At 33.3% G+C, this 7275-nt stretch overlaps 1 pseudogene; it reads right to left on the bottom strand.

Moving 5' to 3' along the window:
- Window positions 1-3481: 3481 nt before the first annotated feature.
- Window positions 3482-4285, bottom strand: LOC141491866 (type II iodothyronine deiodinase pseudogene; annotated as a pseudogene).
- Between the last annotated feature and the right edge of the window lie 2990 nt (window positions 4286-7275).

Genomic DNA, 7275 nt, shown 5'->3' with positions numbered 1-7275 from the left:
TGAAAGAGATCATCTTTATCTCCATCCCTCTGGCACCTATAAGTTACATATAGTAAATCACTCAGTGTATTTGATCACTTCCATCTAGGAACCCAGACTGGGAGCAAGAATTCAGAAGGGACAGAGTGAGGGGCTTAAGGGTATTTTCTACATTAACTGGGAAAATGATTAGTTAGAGTAACAATTTGCTTTACCAGATGATTAAAATGTTTAAAAAGCAGTGATGCACAAAATCAGGCAAATGTGAAGAATTCCAAATAGGTGAAAACTAGTGATGTAAAGTTAAATTACTATCACTTCAAATATGCAAAGATGGATGACTATTACTAATCTTTTTCCCTCTTGTGAGTTTAGGAACTATTTTAATATTGTATTAAATATGTCAGGTAATATTTTATGGACATTCTATTCATGTCTATTCAAGAAAGTTCTGGTCATTCTTCTAAGTAATTTAAAAAATTTTAAAGAGTTCTATGACATAAACCTTTGAAAATTGATATAAAATATTGATCCATAGATTCTAATAAAGTCATAAGTAGCTAGAAAACTATTTCAATAATATACAAGCTAATCCAGTTAACATATTTAAACTGAGAGACCCATATAGATATAGTCTGTCAAAGTAAAATGATAAAGGCGAGAGAATGGATGCTAAATTACAGTTGTTGTAGTATAGTAGTACATATCCATGTATATGGACATACATATATGAAAGATTAGCAGCAAAAAGATGATGTTTCATCTCCCAGACAATTATTATGATGTGTGAAAATAAATTCTGGCAAGACTCAGAAGTATATTCTGTAAACAGAGACATAAGCAACCTCTCAGGTCATGCTTGTTAAGAGGTATCAATTGGGTTATATGTAACTACATTTCTTTGCCCTTGTGTCATGGTAATGTTTCCATGCTCTTCCTTGGAGAATGTGTTCTTTGTAGATGTACCTCCCCATTAAAAATAATTTTCCCCCTGACAACTGACCTTTCATTTACTAATATCCAATGCTCTGTTTCTCTACTGCCTCCTCCTTTGCAAGAAGACTAACCTATGATATTCCAGACTTCCTTCTACATACTTGTAACAAAATTAGAATAGAGAAGTATTTTATTTCCACTCCATTTTCTGGACAGTGAGCATCACTTTCTTCGAATCTCATCTTCCCTCCACCCACCTTCTTTGACTTACTATACCAGTTCTGTACATGGGAGAAGAAAAAACAAAACAAGTAGACACTTCCAAGGAAAACATCACTCTTACAGTGTCAGTGATAAGGGCACCATATACATCATAATCCCATTCTGAAAAACAAAGTAACTGGGCAAATGAACCAATGATTTTTTAATGCAAAAAAGTCCAAGTGAGAAAAATTCAGTATCATGTAAATATTTGATATCAATTTAAAACTATTTTGTTTACTTCCATTTCATTAAATAACTATACTCTTGCAATTCTATCTACCTATTTGGTTAATAGGATAAAACATCAAAAAAGGTGACAAGCTTAGGTGAATTAGTAGAGAAATAAATTTGAGTTGTACTTCAGAATTTATTTTTCCCCCAATTTTGAAACTGTTTTGTGATATTCAATTATAGTTTGAGTTTCTGACTTTTCTAAATGGGATGATGAGTTTATCTTTGCAATCCATTCCTATTCTTATTTTCAGATGTCATCACCTGAGCTTAGTGCTGTTGTTTCTAGTTCAGTTTTCCTTAAAATTACTAAAAACTAAGAGTTAAGTCCATAAACACTCATACTGATATCTAAATTTTTCAAAATAACAAGAAAAGAATTATTTCACATTTTATTACCTAGCTTTTAAGTAATCTCTAAAGTCTGACCTCTGAGAAAAACTGCTTATTCTCTTCTCAAGATGTTTTATGTAACCTTGCAATTTTATAAAAATCCATCCACAGTACATAATAGGATAGTGTAGAAGACTACCCTATAGTTAAGAAACATATTTGGGTACTTTTACAGACTTCAATAAAATATACCTCCTTGGGTGAAAGAGGCCCAAGACAGATCCAATTTTGAATTTTGTGTAAAGGTGAAAATTTTGTAATAACAAAGCCCAATGACTGTCAGTGTGGATTTCAGTATAAAAAGTTGATATATTCGGATGGTGTTCATCCCAAATTAGCTGTCTCTTACCTTCTCTGGCACTTCACAAATGCTTGTTGACTTGATGCTTATGTATCAAAGGAAACTCTATTTGTGTCTTTGCATCACACTTACTTCTGAGGGACAATAAGACTTTATAAATAGTTGAGCAACCAGAGAATCATTCCCCATAAGGCAGCTGAGAACATTCATGAAATATGAGTAAACTATTTTCAGCTTAACATATAGAACATCATTATGGAGAACAACAGATATTCCATGCCAAGGAATGAGGGAAGGTATGTATCCATTTCAATGCTTGGCACTGTTGCAACCTATGGCATTAGTTCATACTTAGTCAGGTATCATGGTTCATTTAATCCCCCACTTCAAATACACAAACTACAGACAATTATATTACTTTATATAAAAAATTGCAAAACCTCTGCTCATCTCTATCTCTCTCTCTCTCTCATTATTGAATAAAAATTTGTTTTCCATTCTCCTGCTCTTTGAGCCTTTTTTCCCTATCTGTTATTATCAGATAATTTTATGGTTTTAAATTTTAAAAGGACTTGAAGATCATCTAATCCAATGCCCTCAGTATACAGATGAGCAAATTTGAGGACCAGCAACATTGATTGATTAGCCTAAGACCCCACAACTAGTCAATGATAGAAATAAAACTCCATGTCCAGTATAGTTCCTACAACTACTGCACCTCTTGACCAGAGTAACCCAATCCTTCACATTGAAAGAAGTTAGTCAATAACTACCCTAAATATCCTGAGAATTATGGGATGTTTCAGTCATCATTTTACAGAGAATACTGAGAGAGACAGAGATCCAGAGAAGACACCATTATTCTAAAAACAAGGACAACAATCATGTGAACTATCCCTCTTTTCCCTCCCTGCCCATCTCCCCCAGTTTCACTATAAAGAAATACCTAAGGATTTACCAACAGTCTTCTGCATCCGTGGTATATAAAGTTAAGATAATAGTTCCTATTCTAAAAGAGTCTTTTTCCCACCCTAGCATTTCTCTAGCATGGGTTTTATTTTCTCATTTTTTCCGAAGGCAAGCACCAATTGTTTTAATTCCATCTCAAGCTAGGATGGAAACACTTTGAAATAGATTCTTCCTACTCCTCTTAGGCACTTTTTTCAAAAGTGGAAAGGCAACAAGGGATTGCTGGTTAGTCAATATTATTTTGTAAGTCACGTGATGGTTTATGAGGGTTGGTTTTACACTTCTTAGAGGTTTACGGAGATCCAGTTGAAATTGGGGATCCAATACATCCTTCTTTCTCCATCCCCCCACCTTTTTTGTTATTTTAATAGGCTACTATGAAACTCAATTCTTCAGTTAACCTGGGTTTCATCTCTTGCTGAAGTTCTTCTATAGCCAAAGTCGTACTTTCTGAATGTTATAGAAAAAGGGACCCTTCCCTCCTAAGTAAGCATTTTTGTTTCTGCACAATACACACACACACTCAAAGGATACCTCATAGTTTATGTTGACATTGCTATCCATGCAGTCAGTCATCATCTGGAATTGGGGTGGCAAGTAGAATTCCTCCAGGAACTGATGGACTACTGCACAATGGTCTTCCTGGTTCCAGTGTTTCTTCACCTAGAAAAACACAGAGGAGTTACCAGGCATGGACAACTTTCTGATGGATGAGCTTCCTCAATGTAGACCAACAAGAAGTCAGTCACTGTTGAAAACTCTTCCACCAGCTTGCTAAAGGCTGATAGATTGCTTATAAATGGTGGTCAAGTGGCTCAACCAAAGTTGACAACTAGTGGAGTCTCAGGACTGGCAAAATCCAGGAGATAGCACTCAGATCCATAACCCCCATCGATGCTCTTCCATTTGCAATTGTTTTGATGACTGTTCCCAACTTCAGCACTGGTAATGTAGATGACACTGGAATTGCGGGTGCCTCCAGCCAATTTCACCTTTTTGAGAGCATTCAAGAGAAAGTTTTTTCAGCCACAGTGTAGTCTTTCTGAGGTCAGTATTTGCCACTACTCGCCATGAATGGACTTGGACCAGCTCACCAGTAGCACTACATGCTTCAGGAGGATGCCTGAGTTACCAAGAACCAGGAAAAGGTAGTTGGAAAAAAAATGACAGGATTTTCTGTGTAATCAACAGGTCTATGTTTAGTTAACCCATCTTCTCCACCTCCTCAGTTACTTTGCTTGACTTCTCTGGTTTCCTAGTCAAGAAGTTGCTCAGAATTCTTCTACCTTTTCTGAAGGAATGAATAGCCCCAAGTCTGAGGAACTGAATTTGCTTTACCTAGGGGTTGGACAGGTTCTTCCAGAAAAAGCTCTTCTTCCAAGGCTGTGACTTGTGCAGCAACAGGAAATACTTTTTAGACAAAAGCAATAGACAAATTCTCTAGGTATGTCATATGTCTGTCAATCATGGAACACCATGAACTTAGAATTACAGGTGCCTGAAAGGGAAATAGTGGGCAATAGTCACAGATTATGAGAATAAAATAGTTGCAACATATTACCAGAAATGACTTAAATGGAAAAAAAAAGTAAAAATAATATGCAAAGGGTATGGGTGTATTCATATAAAATGACTGTGGAATAAACTGATCAATAAAGTACCCACAAAAACTGTCATCTATGACAACTATAAAGAAGAAGAGGAAATGATAGTGTTAAGAAAGACTTAAGAGTTTATCTGAGGGATGGCTATAGCATAGTGGATAAAGCACTGGCCCTGGAGTCAGGAGTACCTGGGTTCAAATCCGATCTCAGACACTTAATAATTACCTAGTTTGTGGTCTTGGGCAAGTCACTTAACCCCATTTGCCTTGCAAAAAATAAAAAATAAAAAAGTTTAAAGAGTTTATCTGGTACAAAATTTTCAATTTGTAGGTAAGGCAATGACATTACTAGTGGACTTTGAATAAGTTCTCTTTGGAAAATGACCATCTAGATATAGATGTCTATAGATAGATTTTCATAACTATAGATCTCTTTCTAGAGAAATCTATATTTATATAGCTGTATATACACCTATATGTGTAGTGTATAAAAAGATAAGGTGTACATATATATATGTATATACATATATATGCAATATACATATACTTTCACAGAAATGCAATCATTTTCACAGAAAGTGAAAAAATGACGAGTTTTGAATCTGCTCTTTTAGATTAAGTGATCACATTGAAAAAAGTTATGAAACAGTATAAATGGGTAAACAATTGATTACACAAGCACTTTGCCTAATGTTGAATAAATTTATTTTTACTATTGATTAAATTAATAGTTATTTTTAAGTCAATGAAAGTATACAGAAATCATGGGTTTATTTATGCCTTCAATAAAAAATCGATATTCTAGCCTCATTAAATTATATGCTATCCACCAAATGAACTTTATAATTTGTTGTCTCTATGTCTTTTTTCTCATCATATAAATGTTTTTCCCATGGCTGTTTTAATCAATCATAAAGATCCTTCTCCAGAATCAGTTTTTCCTGGACTCCCATTCAAAAGTCATGATATTCACCTCTTCAGATGAGATACATTTTAAGGTGAAAAGAACAATAAAAGTCATTTTCTATAAGGCTCTTTTATTATAGGTAAGTAAACTGAGGCCCCCCCAAATTAAGCTATTTCTCTGGATCACATAATTAATAAGAGGAATGTCTTGCATATAAACTTGGATCTTGTGATTCCAAAGTAATAGTTTTTTTTCTTTCTGTGCCAGATTGTCTCCCTCCTTCATACCTCTTAGTAAATGCTTCTAGTTTCATATTTAGGGATTTCTTAATATGTCTTATCTATTTTCTAGATTGTAAACTCTCTGGTAGATAGTGCTATGTCATCATTCTTTTTGAGCTATGCAGTCTCTTTTTAATATAAGTGCTTAATAATTACTTATGGAATAAAGTAAGTAATATTTGTGTTCCACTTATTGATCCATCTCAGTGTTAGAAGCAACATCACTAAGATAAAAGCATTTACAAAAGAGATTTAGATCAATTTTATTTTAATGGGCAAAATCTTCTCTTATTTCTTTAAGTGTGTATTTTTTTTCCTTCTCCAAGAATATGTTTGTTTTATCTAAAATTTTATTTCATTTCATTATGCACTACTATTGTAATTTGAAAGTGGGGGATCAGGTAGGTGGTACTACATATTGTCTTACTGGTCAGCTTTATCCTTAGAACTTCAGGCCACCTGAGAAATTGAATTTCTATTTATTTGTCTAATTTTATAAAGTATTCTGAATAAAATTGTTTTTGCATATATAAAAATGTTAGTAAGACATCTTAGATATTCCTTATGGTTTTCAATGTATTTGAGCAATATATTTAATCAATCACTATAGTTCAGCTTGTAGAATTGTCTTGGAAACTAAAGAATTTAGCACATCCTAAGTACATCTAACCATTTTTTTATTATGGAATTCTACTAAAAGGTTTATTCAAATTGACTGTTAAGAATGTTCTACTACATCAAGCTATGATTTATAAAAATGAAAATATGTAGATGAGCTACTATGATTTTCAAATTAAGTAGGGTAATTAATAAAGTTATATTTTCAATCATTTACTGAACATTAATGACACTTAATTTTATAGGTTCAAACAAAAACCATATTAAATCAAAAATGATTATTTGAACTCATGTAATATTTCTCTTATATTAGGAAGATTTCATCTTTAATCTTAAATAATAATTTTTCTTTTTTTAAGTAATACTAGTTTATTATTTCCAGTTACAATATGTATGTAAACATAACGAGAGAGAGAGAGAGAGAGAGAGAAGGAAAGAAGAGAAAGCTTTCAATATCCACTTTAGCAATATCCACTTCCTCAATTCATTCCCTCCCTCCTCTTCAAGACATCAAGCAATATGATTAAGGTTATAGATGTGCAATCATGTTAAATATATTTCAACTTTCGTTATGTTGTGAAAGAAGAATCAGGCCAAAAGTGAAAAAAAAAACAGAAAAAAAATTCAAAAATTGAAAATAATGTACTTCATTCTGCAGACAGACTCTAAGTTCCTTATCTGCATAAAGTTAATTTTTTTTCCATCTCAAATCTTTCAAAATTGCCTTGGATCATTCCACTACTGATAAGAGCTAAATCTATTGATCATCATACAATGTTGTTATTACCGTGTA

This window comes from Macrotis lagotis, chromosome 6 (genome assembly GCF_037893015.1).
Source record: "Macrotis lagotis isolate mMagLag1 chromosome 6, bilby.v1.9.chrom.fasta, whole genome shotgun sequence".
Taxonomy (NCBI): Eukaryota; Metazoa; Chordata; class Mammalia; order Peramelemorphia; family Peramelidae; genus Macrotis; species Macrotis lagotis.
This window is presented reverse-complemented; position numbering and strand designations above follow the sequence as displayed.